The sequence below is a fragment of the Alligator mississippiensis genome, chromosome 13, assembly GCF_030867095.1.
Source record: "Alligator mississippiensis isolate rAllMis1 chromosome 13, rAllMis1, whole genome shotgun sequence".
Taxonomy (NCBI): domain Eukaryota; kingdom Metazoa; phylum Chordata; order Crocodylia; family Alligatoridae; genus Alligator; species Alligator mississippiensis.
In genome coordinates this window covers 33,796,515-33,815,781 of record NC_081836.1, presented here as the reverse complement: position 1 = coordinate 33,815,781, position 19,267 = coordinate 33,796,515, and the positions used below count along the sequence as shown (strand labels likewise).

The 19,267-nt window shown below is 41.4% G+C and overlaps 1 protein-coding gene across 35 annotated transcripts in view; it reads right to left on the bottom strand.

Annotated features, from left to right (window-relative positions):
• RBFOX1 (RNA binding fox-1 homolog 1) overlaps nucleotides 1–19,267 on the bottom strand; it is a 1,765,957-nt gene that overhangs the window by 220,004 nt on the left and 1,526,686 nt on the right. The window lies entirely within an intron of this gene.

Genomic DNA, 19,267 nt, shown 5'->3' with positions numbered 1-19,267 from the left:
GGGGATGAACAAACCCCTATGCACCTAAAGGCTTGGCAGTGCCAAACTGATCATCACCACGAATGAAAGGGACCTGGGAGTAATAATAGACAATATGAATATGACGCAGCAGTGTGACTCTGTAGCCAGCAGGGAAAACAATATTTTGGCATGCATCAATAGATGCATCTCCAGCAAAATCAAAGAAGTGATTCTTCTGCTCTGCTCAGCATTGCTAAGACTGCAACTGGAGTACTGAGTCCAGTTCTGGGCATCGCACTTTAACAAGGATGTGGTAAAGCTTGAGAGAATCCAGAGAAGGACCACCCATATGATCAGAGATTTGCATAGCAAGCCATACAAGGAAAGGCTGAGAGACTTGGGACTTCAGCCTGAAAAAGGGGAGGCTGAGAAGGGACTTGGTTGCAGCTTACCGCTACATCACGGGAGTACATCAAGGGCTCGGTGAACAACCGTTCACCAGGGCACTCTTGGGGAAAACCAGGAATAATGGCCACAAACTCCTGGAAGACTGTTTCAGGCTCAACATTAGGAAAAACTTCTTCACAGTTACAGGGTCCAGACTGTGGAACAAGCTCCCTTTAGAGGTGGTGCAATCTCTTACCCTGGAAATCTTCAAGAGGAGACTGGGCAGTTACCTTGCTGGGGTCATCTGACCCCAGTTGTCTTCCCTGCATGGAGCTGGACCCAGTGATCTTCCGAGGTCCCTTCCAGCCTTACAATCTATGAAGCTATGAAAAAGTACAAATGCAGGTAACGGTGCAATGGGATCTAATGCATGATCCACACAATTGAGGCTTCTCTAGATGTGAGCCCTGCAGCTGATGGGCTCAGTAGGGCTTGTAGCAGGGGCAGCGATCCCCACGTTGCCCCTACTGTGAGCCCCACACCTCACAAGACTCACAGCAGTGGCAGCATTCTCTCCACTGCCCCCACTGTGAGCCCTGAAACAACATCAGCTGCAGGGCTCACAGTGGGACAGTGCTCTGCTGTCCCTGCTGCAAACCCCACACCGCCTGAGGCTTGCAGCAGCAGCAGCAGCATTCTTCCCACAACCCTCACTGCAAACCCTTCAGCCTAAGAGGTCTACAGGGGGAGCTGCAGGCCCCACTGCTATTAATGCTGCAACCACTGCAAGCCTTATCAGATGCGGGGCTGGCAGCAGGTGGTGCACCACTGTGGCTGGGAGCCCCTCAGTTGATGGGACTCCCAGCCACAGGGGAGCACTTGGCTACACATTCAATTAGCCTGATTAGAACAAACTATGTAGTCAATCCACATTTTGTGTGGAATAACTTTGTAGCTTATTACTAGTTTTATCACACCATTAATTGCTTGAACATGTAGCTGGGTCACAACTTAAGGCATGATTGCCTGGTTAATCATGCCTTCATTGTAACATGTAGAAAGGACCTAGTGGTGTTAAAGTGATAACGCTCCTCATATTATGGACTGCAGAACACCTGTGCCCAAAAAGTGCATATGTACTTTGAACCATACTTGGTTTGAGCAACACTTCTCTAACATTTATTGATTTTTTCTTCTATTATATACATGCCAGTGATATTTTCTGTATCTAAATGTTATCTCACGCATTCATTTTTTTAAGTATTGCAGTTTTTGCTAACTTAAGCTCTCACTATGGACCCATCTACAAACCCTGTAATTAGCATGAAAAAGCTTGAATCTTCCTGTATAGCTGAAGGATCATGACTGCATTATGTTGCTGTGATGGCACCCATGTTGTTTTCAAATTGAATATTTAGGTACTATTCAGAAACAGCTGGAACTTATATCATGACTTATTAAATTAAATAGTAGTTGACGTCGTTTGATGCACCTTCCACAACAGCAACAAAAAGACAGTACAGAAAAGACCTGCCAAGTAAAATCATCCATTTCTTTTCCCTTTCACCATACTGGTAGGTACTTTACTATTTTGAGTATATCAAAGAGCAACAGAAGAGGATGGCATTTATAACACAAAATGAAAAAAAGATAGCACCACATACCTCCCATTCTGTCTTCCTAGGGACAAGCCTCATTGTGAGGCAGTGCAAGTCAATGGCTTGGAAACTGCCAATCCTTTTGAACAGCATGTCACTATGAGGAAATCAGGTTTCCCTTAATAACAAGTTGTCCTGCAGACATTCTGTTACATTGAGATAGGGTTTTGTGTATCTTACCTCTAGGTGCCTGCTGGTTTTGATTCACCTTGGGATGGAGGCTGAGGTCATTGTGGTAGAATGGGAAGTTGACTGGAAAGTGTACACTGCAGCTGATTTCATTCTTCCAGCTCTGACTGTCCCATGAGCTGGCCCAGTCAGGGACCCCTTCATGGTGAATGGACCTGACCAGGCCAGGTCATGGGACAATTGGAGCCCAGCAGCTCCTCCAGAGGCTGTGCCAGGCTCTTTCTGGGGATGATGTGGGTCAGGCACGGGGGTCCCACGAGCTTTGTCTCCTCCAGGCCAGCAGTGAAGCTGAGGCTGGCCCCATTCTGGCCTCCTCTGGGTGTTGTGGGGCTGGGGCCAGTGCGGGGAGGCAGCCGGGGCCCATGTGAGGTTTGGGGGATGCGATTTTGCAGGGGCGCCAATGCTAGGCAACAACCCTGGGTGCGGAGGAAGGGGTGGGTGCAGTGGGCCCCAGCCCCAATCCCGGCTCTGCTCTGAACCCTTCCTGGTCCCAGTCTGATTCCCCCCCTTCCCCCCCAACCTCCTATGGCCTTTTTCCCGCAGAGTTTCCCATCAGGGGAGAAGTGTGTGCACACATCTGTGCGTGCTCAGCTCCGCCCCCAATTTTTTTTCTCCCTCCACCTATGACTTTAGCCCACTGTTCTATGCTATTGAACATATACAGAATATATGTTTGCCCCTGTAGTGATGGCCAAACAGTGCAAGAGAGAAGTAAACAGGATTTTCCCAATATCTGTAAATACTGGAGTGTTTCATAAAGAAGAGTTTCACTCAGTAGCTGCATACTTCTTTCTGAAGACTGCTCAAGCTATAATACAGGTAACCAACAATAAGTGAAATAGAAAAGAAGGAAAAAACTATGACTTGGGTGAGCAAGAAGGGAAGAAACCAGTAAAAGACTAATTATGACTATAGGATCAAGGAAAAGAAAGGGATAGGAAAGAGTATTAAAAAAAGATATATGGGAAAAGAACAGATTAAGATGAAAATTCAACTGGTAATAAAATAACAGAGAAGAAGACATGAAGACAAGAAGAGCCAGAAATGAAAAAAAAAGACAGAAGGAGAAAAGAAAAAGTGACTGAAAAATAAAAATATACACAAATCCCATGAAAAAGGAATGGAAGGAAGGCCTTACATCTATGCAGACCTTTTTAAGAAGCATCATGTTAATACACAATCCATTTTGGATAGAATTATTATAGAAAAGCAAGTGTTGAAGTGATGTTATAGCCATGATGGGAAATATGCAAGAGGTAAGGTTTGTGTGGGTGATTTTTTTTTTGTTAGACCAACTGCATGAATGGAATAGGCTTAGACAAGCAGTGTATCAATTTTGAATGCAGTCCATTCTTCTTCAGGTCTGAGGAAAAATCAAACATAGCAAGGAGTAAAAACAGTCTACATGACTTCAAAACTGAAAAAGAGAGAAATTACCAGGTATAGCAGACAAGCAAATCACAAAAGAAAGGCTATCTCGATTAGCAGATGATCAAGACCTTTCAAAAGGGAAGAGGATCATTATCAGCTGTAGTGTGAAGAAAGATGAGCAGAAATCAAGTAGTATGTCATGAAGCTAATATCAGTATTCTTTGGTTCTCAGTGTCCAGCCAGTTTATTAACTGACATTCCTAAGATTGCCTTTTGAAGGTGTTTTTTGTAAGTGGGGATAGAAAGGTAAAAAAAAGGAGTGATTTGTTCATGAAGTGTTGTCCTACACATATTCATGTGTCTCTGTTCTTAATCTTTTGCCTGTGATCATTTATTCTGGGGTGTAGTTTTAGCCTTGTGTCACTTTCATAGTTCGTAGTTCCCACTTGGTACACTGGATGAGATATATCATATTTTGGAGATATATCATATCACCGAATCAAATCACTGTCCCCCAAATTGGCTGAATCTGAATCCAAAACGAAAGCTAGCCACTTCACATAGGCCTAATATTATTACATTAGGCTCGCGTGAAGCAACTAGCATTCACTTTGGATTCAGCCAATTTGGGGGGCAGTGATTTAATTTGGTGATTCAAATCACAGTCCCAAATCTCTGAATTGGCCCCACCCCCCGCCCACTCTCAATAGCTGCCCCATCCGCTCTCCCAACGTCTGCAGGTGGTCAGCAGTCACCACTGGCCACTGCTGACACTGCCAGTGGTGTCTGCGGGTGGTCAGCAGACAAGCCCTGGCCAGCGCTTGCCACCCACCCCCTCACCACTGACAGCAACAGTGGCATCTACGAGAGCTCCCCACTTAATGTCACCACGCTCCCACTGCTGCCATGCTCTCATCACTGCCAGCGCCACCGTGCCGCACCAGCCACTGGGGGCATGCATCGTTCATGATAATATGTGTAGGATCCGTTAATTCTGTGAGGTTCATTGAGGGAGGAGAAGAATGAGGCGGGGGTGGGGAGGAAAATAATGATTGTTGTAGAAATGGAGATGCACTGATAGGTTTTGCATTTACTGTAAATGCAAGACTGTGTCCCATGCAATATAGCTAAATGTTCACCACTGATTATGTAAACAGAAAGCATCTGCTGTACATGCCTCATAAAATTATTTCCAAATCAAGATATCCTTTAATTAGCTGACACTATTTTTTTTAGTTAATAACTACTCAGGTAACAAACTGAGAGAACCTTTACATGATTTCGTAGATGAAAAAATAGGAGAGTGTGTTGCTTTCTTTCCCTTGCCCTGAAAAAAAAAAAAAAGAAAAATACTTTTACAGAACTCTACTGTAAATATTAGGGCTGTGTGAAGCTTCAGTCCCTGATTTGATTCGGCAGAGATTCGGCCCAATTCAGTGGCCAAATCTCAGAATCCAAATAGAATCAGAGGACCCTTTAATCTCTCCGAACCCTCCAAATTGATTCGGAGAGATTTGGAAAAATTCAGAGATTCAGACATAAAGGCAGATTTAAATGTTTTTTCTACATACCTCTAGGTAACAAGGGCTCATGAAGGCTGAGATGCTGGGGTGCATGGAGTGTCCCACAAAAGCATGGGGGCTCCCCAGTGCACTCAGCAGCAGACCTGGAAGTGGACCAGAAGCACTCCTGACTCAGTGACTGGTGCCTCCTGGGTCAGGGGGTGAGGCAGAGGCACCCAGGGTCCCCCTGCGGCCAATTGCCAAGATGGGGGTGGCATGGGGGGCCCCCCCAGTGCACTTCGTGGCAGACCCCGAAGTGGACCAGAAGTTTTTTACATTTGAATTCGGCTGAATCGAGTCAGGGACGGTGATCCAAATCAAGGAATCGAATCTCTGTCCCTAATTTGGGCTAAATCTGAATCAAATAAGAGCTCGATTTGCGTACCCCTAGTAAATATATAGATTCATAAACTGTTAGGTGCTGGAAGGGACTTTGTAGATCATTGGGTCTAGTCCCCCTGCACTAGGCAGGAAAAGACAACTGGGGTCAAGTGACCCCAGCAAGGTGAATGTCAAGTCTCCTTTTAAAGATTTCCAGGGTAGGTGATTGCACCACCACCGGAGGGAATTTATTCCACAGTCTTGACATCCTGACTGTGAAACAGTTTTTTCCTTGAATTCCCCTGAAGCAGCCTTCCAGGAGTTTGTATGCATTGCTCCTGGTCTTCTCCTGAGGTGCCCTGGTGAACAGCTGTTCACCGAGTTCTTGATGTACTCCCCTGATGTAATGGTAAGCCGCTACCAAGTCCCCTCTCTGCCTTCTCTTCTGTAGACTGAAGAAGCCCAAGTCCCTCAGCCTCTCCTCATATGGCTTGTCTTATATTTTAATGAATTAGTTGTTGCATGTCTAAAAGTTGTTTAAAATAGAATCTAGTTACCAGGTAAAACTTTAAAAGAGATGATAAAGCCATACAGTTTTCAGCAGATCCATGGTAAATTCAATTTCAGAGGTGCTGCTTTTAAAATAATCAAACAAATGTTGTGTGTATGTTGTTTGGATATTACACTGAGTGATATCACATTTAAATATAGTTTGAAGCATTCTATTTGTATACACAGTTTATAAATTGCCATCATCTTCAGAGATGCTAGATATCAACTTCATATACGTACCACAAAAAAGCAAGCACTACGCAACAGTTTTTCTAGTCCCCCCCATCCCACTCTACATTCCCAAAGAAAGAGGTGTCTATTTGCTTCCAGCTAAGTGCTAAATTTGTTCTCTACCTATTTCTATCTCTGACATCACCTAAGTCTGTCATGTCATTCCTAGTCTTTGGCATGATGGGGCCTTGCTACATGTTCCACTTTGAGTTGCTCAAATGTTGATTAGCGTGCAAGCTTGAATTTGGAGCAGTCACACCTTCAGGCTAAAAACCTTCTTTGACTGTCTCCACCTGTATAGCTGGGAGTTTCCACTAGAGGTCTGGCAAGCAGAAGCATGACTAGAAGCTGCAGCTGTGAACTGCCACTACAGAGCTGATGAAACTGGACATCCATCTACCCCTGCTCTAGGTATGTATGTGTGAGAGATGGGTTAGGGGAGGGTAGCAGGAACATGAAGCTGGGAGGTGGAGAGCTAATAGGATGGGAGTGGATAATGAAATGTGAGGTGAAAGGAAATGGGGGTGGGGGAAGGGTGTGAAATGAAGGCAGCTAGCCACTGAAGGCTAACAAAAAGCAGTAAAAAAATTAGAAATAAATAAAGAGGAAGTAAATTAAAGAAGGACTCATGTTTTAATAACATTTGGATTTAGTATTGGAGTGTAGAGGATGCTGGTCATGCTTACCAGGGTGGTTTGGAGCTGGGAGCAGTGAGGGAAGGTGATTAGGGGGATGCACTGCCCCTGCCTAGGAAAGAAAGGAAGCCCCAGTACTAGAGAACCCAATCCAGTCACCTACCTTGTTCCCCCACCTTCCACCCCTCAGATCCCACTCCTGAACCTGTCCATTCACTGTGACCTGACTAGTTGGCATGTGCGCTGCAGTCTGTGTGCATGAGTTTATACCCTGGGGGCAGGAGGGGGAGTTATCTTGTGCCAGAACTGCCCCCTGGGCAGTAGAGTTCAGAGGTGGAAAGTTTGTTCACACAGAGCAGGATACAGGGGGAGGGGAAACTGCATCCTGGGATGCTGGAGGACTGAACTTGGGCAGCTCATCTGTGGGGAGTGGCCACATATTAATGGGTCACAAGCTGGGTAACACAGAGCAGAGATAAATTTGTCTTGGAGGGGTGTAACTTTGAATTTCCTAAAGTGTGCTTAAAACTAGCTTCAGATGTTAATATGTACACAATCCAAGGGTTAAGAGCTCCAGGATTTGCCTAAAATTAACGTGTAACAAAGCCCTAACATACTGCTTGAAATGTATTAATTGGTTTTCATTCCTAAGGTCAGCCAGGAAGTGTCATTGTAAAATCAATTGACTTTTGCCTTACAATTATTGATGAAAGAGCCATGGAAATTGACTGAATTAAGTGACACTTCCCTTGCTGACTTCAGGGTAGGACTACACATCAGCCAGGGAAAGGCAATGAGAAATATACAAGCTGATCGTTTAATGTAAATAATATTATTTATGGTACTCTGGGTAATGTAGAAATAGGAAGAAATGATAAGTGGGTAAAGAAAATGGAGCTGTAGGGGAATTTTACTTGCAAAATAAAACAATCCCCATATTGCAGGATGAGCACATGTGCAGTCATACATGAGAGTATCTCCACCTATTGTGCAAGGGATATCAAGCCTGATGAGCTGGGAGGGGAGGAGGTCATTTGAATGAACTCTCCATCCTCCCAGTTTTGGTTACATGCCTGTCACTTTTCAGTTAGTTTCTGCTCCCTAATCTCCCTAGCACACTGACCTTACTGTCAGGCTTTCTGCAGAGCAAGAGCCTAAATTATTCCAGGGCCTATATGGCCTAGAAGGTCACAGATCATCTTCTAAATCCTGGCACTAGGCAAAGCACTAATTGCTACCTGTCCTGATATATTATGATTATAAAGAGTGGTTGAGTTGAAGAATTGACGACCTGTATTAAAGTTGCAAACAATCAGCTTCTATTTGCATGTTTTTATATGGAGGAGAAGGCAGCAGTAGCCTAATCTGGCATAGTTGCTACAGAAGTAAATTGACTTTTGCCTTACAAGTATTGATTTAGTGAAAATAGGAGTTAATTTTCACAAAAACCCACACAACCTAGATAAGGATCAATTGTAATTACAGTGTTATAATGTGAAGCAAAGATAGAGAAGGTCAAATACAATTTAAGGTAGAATTAGTTATTTCATTGTAGCAAAGTCCCCTTTGATCTCTCTCCTTCGTTATATGACTTAAATAATTTTTTGAGACATCAGAACCCTAAGCACAGCCAAGGAATTTGAATGCAACAGGTAGTTAAGACTTTCACAAGACGAAAAAGTCAATAATGAAATACGTAAAAAAAAAATTGGAAACAGGCAGAGAAAAACTTAGGAAAAATAAGATACAAGATGATTTGAAATAGAATATTTTTAACTCTTTCACAACTGAGCAAGCAGATGGCATGATGCCTGCAATTGTTTGCTTTTATTTGGGAGATCAGACATGATTTTGTATTGCTGAGGGAAGAGCAAGTCAGAAGTAACTTTTCTAGAGTGGGGTGGTATTTGTATTTTATGAACCCTGTCTAAATGCCAAAAAGGCACTGACATTTTTTTCAAGATGCAAGCTAAGATGCTAGTTCATGTTCAGAAGTCATTAACCAGCACCTTAGCCAACATTAACATGGTTGAAAAGTCTTCTTAAATCTAATTCAACTGAGGTAACACAACTGAAGAAGACAGCATAATAGCTAGCTCTAGCCTTATCATTTATTTTGGCATTAGCATTAGCAGTCCTGCCAATCTTTTGCATTCAAAAATCAGAAATAAAGAGTTTAAAATCATAATATTTTAAATACAAAATAACTGCAGGGTCTCTTTTTGTCTCTGAGTTTTGAGTCTTGGAGGTTCACATTTTCTAACTTCCCCCAATTCCGTAGAAACTTTCTTTGAAAGGAAGAGAGAAAGCAAGAAGACTTGGGTTTTCATGTGATAACATAGATCCAAGAGCTTCAGTTTAAAAAGAAAACACTAAATACTCTAAGACTCATTACAATATCACAAAAGCTGGGAAAAATACTGTTCTGTAGCTGCTCTGTATTTCCAGAAATCTACTAACAGATGACGAGTCAAATTGCTAAGTGGGGGACAATGCCAAAGTCATCATATCAGTAGGCTCAGGGAAAGGATGGGAGTCTTTCCCTAGGTAATGTAACAATATTCTCAGGAAGGCACAACCAGATTAAAGCTATTGTTTAGCAATTATTAGGGTTCTGTTAAAAACAGTATACCTATATTTGTTAATTAAAAGGCTGAGCCTAACCCCTAGCATAGGCAAAAACCTCAAGTGATATCAGCAAGGCTTTGGTCTACGTAACAACTTCAGGCCAATGTTTTCAAACAGCTCCACTATCCATACAACATGTGTTAATACATCCAGCCATTCAAGTAAGATGTTACTACTGTTCTTTAGCGTAAGCAAAGAAATATACGTGGGGCTTAGTTACAAAGTTTACGTGCAGTGCTCTCAGCAAGGAAGCCTCTCAGAAGTAATAAAGTGTATACTCCCAAGTCATTATAGTGGCTCACCGTACAAGCGTGGTATTATGTTATCCATTTGTGATGTCAGTTTTGATCTCTCAACTCTACCATAGGTTAGGATTTGACTAGTTTGCTTGCTTTTGTGGTTCTAAAGTGCTTGGAGGGTTGAAACAGGGACATCTTGGAATATTTTGTTTGAAAAGCAGTTAGGACCAGATATAACAAATAATACGAACGAACCAGCAAACCCTGCTGCCACAACAACCAGCATCAGCAGGATATGTTTTAGATGAAATAAACACCATTGTAAGAGTTATCAAATTATTATTAAGAATCCAGCATCTGGTGGCTAAGATGCATGGGCAAAAATATGGAAGGAAAATAGAAAGACAAAATGATACTTCACCTGCATTTAGTATAAAAGCTGGTCATTGATAAGTTACAGTACAAAGTAAATACTTCTAAAACCCTGGGAAATCAGTTCTGTAGGAGGCAGTTTCATTCTAGAAACTCAAATGTTCACAGATGAAATGGAACTATTCCCATTCCCCCTCCACCTGCCTTCCTTCCCTGCTGAGAAGTTTCCTAGGAGTATTTCTGTTTAGAGAAGCAACAGATATGGTTAGTTTCGGCTTTAATTCTGCCGCAGGTATTTTCCAAGATTCTCCAAGATCTCCAAGAAAGCAGGAGTCACTTTTACTTCCTAGTCTATGAGAGCCAGTTCCAACCATATTCTACATGTGCCACCAACTGGGGAAGCATCAAAGCTAGAGGTAAGGGTGATGCCAGCCCAGCTCAGTGAGACAAAAATAGCAAAAAGCATGACCCAGCCCCCCTGCAAATGTATTCCTTCACCACAGTGAAAAGACATTAAAAATCCAACTACAATTCTTTAACACACTCTTAAATCTTCTGTTTCCATGACATCGTGGTTTGCTACAAGAACCTAACCCGCTCCAGTGGCCTCTTCCCCAAGCAGCATATAGCCTTCTGGTAAAGAAGAAAGGGAAAAGAAATGAGCAAAAAAGGAACAGCAAGCAAACAAAAAATAAAACAAGGAAACAGATACACCTAAGGAACAGGAAAGAATAGCAGAACTAAAACAAAGAAACAAAGGAGACGGCTGAGTAAAAACTGTATCAGGGGTTAGTGTTGGTAATCTTCTAGCCATTATTCAGTTACTTGAATTTGCATTTAGACAATACAACACAGAAGTTGGTTTATTTAGGAATCTAAGTTGTCTTGTCCACAACTTATAAAAGATGCAAAACTAACACAACCCACAGCCCTCTCTCTCTTCCCTGAAGAACTGGGCAAAACATTAAAACTGAAATCAGTCTCTCACACTGACCCTGCACCATTCTTAGCCTTTCCCAAATGCCCGCTTAAACAAATGGGCTTTGCAGTGTGCCTGGTACAAACCAAAATAAAAGACATCAATCCTGATAGAATTCAGCCACTTTTAAGGAGAAAAAGTAAATATAACAGAAAACAGCAGTACCTATATCGGTTGAAATCAGAGGAGAAAATTATTATATTCTTCTGAAGCTAGAAGATTTTAGACATCCTGAATGCAATTAACCAAGCTGAAATTTAGCCACAGCACTGGGTTTAACATTCAGTCTCTTGTAAAAAGTGCCGAATTATCTAATAATCACAAGGGGCCAGGACTTGTGCATTACATCTCTCCTAAAGGGCCCCAAGAAAACAGTATCCCTTAACAACAGGCTGAGTATTGATTCTGAACTGACTCAGAGGAAAGAGGGCCACGCACTGAATCACCAACACTACTTCCTTAAGCGCTGCCTTCTCCCTGAATAGCTCCTCTTCAAGTGCAGATGTGATCAAATGCTGCTTAGCCTGTAAAATCTGATGATATCATAGCCCCAAGTAAAACGCATGCAGAATGACACCTTGGTTTCACTAGTGCAGAATGAAATTAAATTTAGAGAAGGGTGTTTATCCAAGTTCACTTTAATAGGACATTATGGGTAACTGATCTTAGGGTGATCTAAATGAGTAAAAATGGAAACATTCACAGGCCTTAAACTGCCCTACAAATGGTGTGCCCAGTTTAAAGTTAGTTCTCATCCAACAAAAGCTAACTTTAGATCATCATCGGCTAAACCAGCTCAACCAACACCTACAAATGTCCTCAGCCAGCACTGTGCTGTTCTAACCCCCCTTACCCCGACCAGGATATTTTTACTCCCCTGACCAGCGCACCCCTGGACTGAGCAGCCACCCCACCCCGCAAAACTTGCCAGTCCCCTCCCATCTTGCCAGCCCTCACCAGCGTCTTCCCCTGCTCATCCTCCCTGATTTACTTACCTTGGGGCACCTGCACAAACACCTTTAGGCAGCAGAACCCAGCTCAGGTTTAGGCCTCTCAAAGTAAGCCACCTAACCTACATCAGGTCATTTAAATACTTGTTCATGCCCTATACAACACCTAGAGGTTTGCCACATCTTTACTTTGATTGCAATATTCCATATTTTTATAATGGAAATATTTGTAAATTGATGATAAATGTAATAAGTTTGAGCACTAATTGTTTATACTATCACTCGCTGTACTTCATAGAATTAGAGTCAAAGCATGCCTTTAAAATGTGAGTGGAAAATTCCCACCAAAGTTGAGAAAAGTCATGAATAACGACCCTAGAACAGAGTGTTGCCAGTAAGCATAATTCAAGGAATATGATAAGTCCCTTCAAGGATGAAATTTGGTAGACTATGTGAATAAACCCTAATTGGAGTGTGACTTTATTCCAAAAAAATTGCAAACTAAAATATTGTTTTAAATTTTTTCTCAAAGTATATACAGTTTTCAGAATAATATTCAAGCATTAGAATCAGATTGAAAAATAAAAGAAATGAAAATACTCCCTTTTGGTTTTCTCGTCTTTCAATCCCTCCATTTCTAGGGGAAGGATTTGTTATTTTTGCTTATTTACTAATAGCACAATTTGTGCCAGAGAACTCCCAAAAACTTTGTGTCATGAAAAGCTTAGAGGGCAAGCCCAGACTCTACTACTGCTTATGCGACTGCCTAATTTACGTATCTGAAGTCTCATTGATTGCACATATAAAATCAATTTTAATAGGACTACTCATATGCGGAAAATTAAGCAGGTGTGTGTATCTAAACAGATGAAGACACAGACAACATAATATGCAACAAGATGAAATGTATGCTTGATAATATGTTAATAAATATATGCGACTCTAAGACCACTTCTACATGTTACACTTAAGGCATGATTAAATGGTCACCCAGCCACATGTTCAATCAATTAACGACATTAATAAAAGAAAAATAAGATACAAAGTATTCCACAAAATATGTGGAATAACTTTGTAGTTGGTTCCTATCATGCCATTAAGGTGTGTGGCCAGGGGCCCCTTAGCTGGAAGCCCTGTCAGCAGATTGGAGCTCCCAGCTCCGTGTGGGTGTGTGCGGGTGTGTGCGCGCATGCGCATGTGTAGGTAAGACACTTGTGTTACTTTCCAACAGTTTCCAGCCCTGTGTCCCTCACTTCTATAAATATTGCTCACTGAAGTCACTGGAACCATGCTCAAATAGCAAAGAATCACTGACATGGATAAGCACTGCGCTATCAGACTCCCTAAAATAAGCCAGCAAGTACAATATCTTTGACTGTACAGAAGGGATTAGCAATGTATTTGTGCAAAATAACCAGTGAACATATGATTTCTTTACTAACAAGGAGTCCAAAATAAAAGCCCAAGAGGTGTGGAACCTTACTGGCAATCAGACAAAACAGACAAACTCCGCAGAATCAAAACTGTATCTAAAGAAAATGGTCTCTTTGTTGAAAAAGCAGTTCAGATACACTCATCAACATGCACAGTTTCAAAGATACCAAAACAAAAAGGAGACTTCAAGAAAGTAAGGAGCAAGAAGCAAGGGGGAAAATCGCCAATGCATTATAATTTGGACTCAGCTACTGGAGTTAGGAGAGAACAAAATATAAGGAGCTGGTGCACACTGTATAGTTACTGTAAAAAGCACAAGGTAGAAGAGAAAAAGGGTCCATTACTTACAAGTCATACTGAAGAAAGATGTTTTTCTTGAAGAAAAAAATGCATCGACTTTATATGTGGTTTTTATCTGCATTTCTGTCAGTCATATCACCTATGGCTGGATTCATTCATGTCTCACAGCAATTCAAGGAGATTTTAAACCATTACCACTCTGGCTTGGTACATTTTATACCCAGTTTGTTAGGAAAATAACACTAATATATAGAAACTTCTGGAGTTCATAAAGAACTTGAATTTTCAGATTTACTATTAATAACATTTGCAAATATGCAATAAAGCTGATAAGTAAAGTCCTGACTTAACTGATATTAGTGGATGTGTTCCTAATGACTTCAGTGGGACCAGTATTTCACTGACTATTTTAATAAAATGACCCAAAAGAAATTTCACTCACTTGCACCAAGCATTAACTCCCTTACTAGTATTGAGCGTGGTGTTTTACAAGAAACAAAATAAGAAAAGTTCCACCAAAGTAGGCAACATTGTAACAGACAAAAATATGTAAGCTGGAATGTACTGAGAAAGCCAGAGGGAAGATTAATTTAGAGAATATATTTGAAATTTGGCACATATCATTTCTCGGTGGAGCAAAGTGGGGCATTTCTCGTCAGCACTTCCACAAATAAAAATTCTTTTGATATTTTATGAGCTTTATGTTCTAAATTGTATTTTATTATGTTCTAATTGTATTTTTAGGTGCCTGTATGGCATCAAATGCACGTGGATATCCATATGAATTAGAATTATTAGTGAAACAATTCCAATACAGTTTATGCTTCTCCCCACTAGTTGTTTACCAAGTGTCCCATTTTTATTTCTAGAAAATTCTACATAATGAATTGATTTTTTACAAAGTTCATTATCATACTGCATGATTCAGCTTAATGTAGATGAACATCTTTGACTCAAACCCAAAGGCATTGCATCAATTCCACATAATTCCCCTGACATTCCAATAGTCCAGAAATTCACTGTCCAAAATATTAGCTAGCGGTCAAAATATACATAGGCATATTCTCCTTCAGATGCAAGTATTTAGAACAGTAATATTATTGTTGTATCTTGGTCAAAACATGTCCTATTAAAACTCTGTCCCATAAAGAAATGTCCACAGCTAGACCCTGATGATAATTTCACAAAGACTATCTCAAAACTCTAGACTTTACCTGGATAATAGGTCCATCTGCATGTATTTCTTTATAATGTTTTTAGCATATGTTAACAAGCATGATGGGAAGCCATAAAACAGAAAAAAATTACAAGGCCAACTGTAACTGATTTCAGAACAGGAAACCCATTATGATTTGAACAAATAAAGTCTGACTTCAAAGTCCTAGAAGACTTCTTGGCAGTTAAGAAACATTTTCCACATTGGGGCTATGTTAGTGTGACACAGCCCAACCAAAGTGTGGTCATGACAGTCTTGCCTGTGAGCTAGTCCTTCACTCCCCAGATCCCTTCTGATCCTCTCCCCTTTCTACACTTGCTTGCCACACCTTGTATATGGGAAGTTTGTCCCATCTTAAAAAGGAGAGTCCGGTAGTACTGTCCCCCAACCTGGATAAGTCTCTAGTGTTACCTCCATCTCCCTTGCTCTACTAGCTCTAGTCATGGACCTACAGGCCCTAGCTGCCTTAAGGCCAATAATCATGGCCTCCAGCCACCCTCATAGCTATGCCCATGCCTCAGGTTTTACTTAGTCTCTGTTTACTGGGCTTCCTCACCATCCTTGTTTCAGTCCATGGGTCCCTTTCCTGGGCCCTGGCTTTAGCCTCACCTCCTTGAGTATTAGCTCATCAGACTCCTCCTTTCTTGATCCAGGCTGCAGCCTTGTGGCTTTAGCCCCTCTCTACTCCAGCTCAATCCTTGCAGAAAAAAAACAGAAAGAAACATCACAGCATTGTAGAACATGCTGCTATATGACTTCCTAAACCACCCCTCTCAGCTGCATCCTGGGCCTCTGGTGGTTATAAAGGGGAGGGGGGTGGAATAAGCCCCCTTGGTACCAAAACAGTCCTCAACAAAAATCTCAACCCTCCCTCCTTTCCCCTGACAGGTGAGAACTAACAGTCCTCAGTCAAGTCCTCACCCTGCTGGATGCACCCACCAGCAGCCAGATGTTCCTCCTCTCTTGGATTCAAGTTCCACCTGTCTTTTGCAGGCGAGTTCTGGTCTTCTCCAATCAGGGCCACAATGACTCTCTAACCTGGAGGCATGCCTATAAATGCAGGCCAGCCCCTCCCATGTCAGTCAGCCAATTTTTGTTGCCCAACTCCAGTGCAGGGGCTTCCTATTATCTCATTTTAGGGCACCTAACAAAGGCAAATTCAGAGTCAGCCGTTTCTTGTTCGAATGTCCCTGCTTCCGCTTGCAGCCTGTAGCTTCCTCTCAATAGCTAGGCAAGGTGCTTACCCTAGCAGCTGGGACTTCTGTAGCCCTAGGTGCCCCCTCCCCAGGACTGCCTCCAGATGCAAGTAACTGTCTTTTTTTGGTTTACAACACCATGGATCTCTTGGGAGTCTAGTTCCCTCTTAGGTCCTTGCCCGAATCAGGGCAACCTCCCCCCATACCCTAGTTTTGAAGGGGCCTTTCAGGTTCTTCTTGTCTCTCATCTCTTCCCCTGTAACATGAATAGGGTCCCCTATTACAGGTAGGTAATGCAAATCCTTAGGGAATTTGCTAACTGTAAATCTCTATTTGTTATTCCATGAATTAGTGAAACTTGTAACAAGCTCTGTCACTCTTGAATTGGGCTTATCACCCACAAGCAGATTCATCAGGCACCTGACTAGACCTCTTATGCATAGACCATGATCCAGAGGACCGACTGTTGCCTATTATTACTTTCAGGAAGTGCTTATACCAACAACTTTCACAGTGACATCAAAATTCAGAAAACGATTTAAGAAAAATGTGGTAGCTCCTCAAGAAAACCCTAAGGTCAAAACCAAAGAAATTAACATCTTTACACACAGCATGAAGCTACTTCAACAAAGAAGATATGTAGATTCCTCCATAAGGAAGGAAGCAGAAAGGGAAGCAAAGATCCATAATAAAATGAACTCTACAAGTATGGTAATTTGGCAAAGTACAAGAGGTTATTTGAGTCATACTGTTATTCTCCAGAGATAGAAATGTAGTCTATGTCAAAACAAACAGCTATAGGAAGGAAATTAGGAGAGCTGAGAAGGAATATGAAGAGCAGATAGCCAGACACATAAAACAAGCAACATGGAAGTGCATAAGTTTATCAGAACCAGGAAACCATTAAAGGAGTCACTGGATCTGCTGCAGCAAAGATTAAAAGGAGCAACTGCAGTCTAGGCAAATGAGTTCCTTTCATCTGCCTTCAATCAAGATATTGGGGAAATGCCTATCCCTCCTCTGTTCTTTTTTTGACAAAAAAGGCTAGATGTTTTCCAGAATGAGGCATCAAAAAAGAGGTAGTGGAACACAATGATACATTTCAGAACAGGTCAGTAAGGACGAAGTACTGGCTCCAGTGAAATCAGTGGGAGTTCTGCCAATGACTTGAACAGGGCCAGGATTTCACCTTAGGGCTGAATGATATAAGCCCTAGAGTTCCAAACAAATGGAAGAACTAAGTTTTCATTGTGAACAACGTGAGGTGCTGCAATGATCAAGACAATAAACCAAGCGGGAGAATATATGAGGAAAGGGACAGAAATGACAGAAAAATTATGCTATTTTATAAATCATTGTATAATCTTATCTGGAATACTGTGTTCAGTTTTGAGCACTGTAGAAGAAACTAAATGTATCCAGAAACAGGTGACAAAAACTACTAGATGCATGGAAAGCAGAGAAAAGCTTTTAAGAGAGAGACTGTTTGCCTTAATGAAGAGATGAAAAAGGGGGATATTACAGAGGTATACCAATTAATGAATGGTATGATGCAGGTACACAGAATATTCCTCTACTTAACCTTTTTTATAATTCAAGAACAAGGGGATGCTTAATGATATTGAAAGACATGAAACATGATAAACTGATAACAGAAAACACTATACTCTGCCAATCCTAAACGGAGAAATTAATTGCCACAAGAAATCTTTGCATGCAGAGGCCTCAAAAGACTGGATGTTATGAAAGGAGAATGTTCATTGTCATATTATAAGCAAAATATTTGATTTTTGAAAAGAAAAGAAATACCAATATTTGTGAGTATAAGACATGTGATTTAGCTGCAGTTTTGAAACTGATGAATTTCTTCCAGCCACTACGAGAAGAGTTTCTTATACAAGCAGATTCTGTCATAATCATCCATTATGGCAGGGGCTCTCAAACTTTGTGATACTGTGACCCCGAGTGCTGGATGGCGGTGGCAGGAGAAGGGGAGCTTGCACACGGCAGCCGCCACTGCCATCCACCACTCTACACCACCACCACACGCCGCTTCCCTGAGCTGCCGCACATACCCCCTGTGACCCACAGTTTGAGAACCCGTGTTACATGGTTTCTTAGTATTGCTCAAAAATACATGATATTGGCCAATGACATAACATATATGGCGGTGACCTGGGTAGACCACTAGCCTACTATATTATGGCAGTTCCTGTGTTCCCTATGTTATATATGACATGTTGATTCTCATTCTCCATCATATTAGCTTCGTTCTTAAATTAATATAAAAGATATTATATGATAAAGATATTAAACACCTTAAGACAGACAGTTGTAAGATAGGACAGGGTGGGTGAAATTTTCCCCATCAACAAGGCTTTTCTTTTAGTTTCTGTGGGAAATACTCTCACCTTCCCACAGCCTAGAGAGAGTGCCTTAGCAACATTAACTGTTATTCAAGGATGAGATATTTTGAGGAAGACATTGTTAGAATCACTTTGCCCTAAACAAAGACATGCAGAGAATAACAAATGAGGCTCACAGTTGTGATATCTGCTAAACTGTGCCCTCAATAATCCAACATTATAATGATTTGAATTTGGTTTAGGATTTCAAAAATGAGTGATTTTGAGAAATTCAACCTTTGGGTGATCAGTTTGATCAGCACATTAGTGGATTCTGACTTTCAAAAAGTGAGTTTTCGGCACCAAACATTGATCGCCATTTAAAATTACATTCATTACAATTCTGCAAAGCAGTAAAACGTATTTTAGAAACTATATTTTCCCCCGCATACTCACAATTCAAAACATGATGTATTCACACACTATCACGTGTGCATTCACTGTTAACAATCTGTTATTTGCACAGACTGGACAGGTGAGTCATGCAATGTTGTTTTGCTCCATGATTTCATGAACTCCAGATTGGTATACTGATTTCAACATGGCTACATAAATATTTTTTGTGATGTTGCCAACTCCCATTTTGAGTAGTCACTTGCAAATACATAGATTCTCAAATATTTGCCACATTATCCCATTAAGTGAACATTCCTGAGAATAAAGTTTAATTAAAGAAATGCT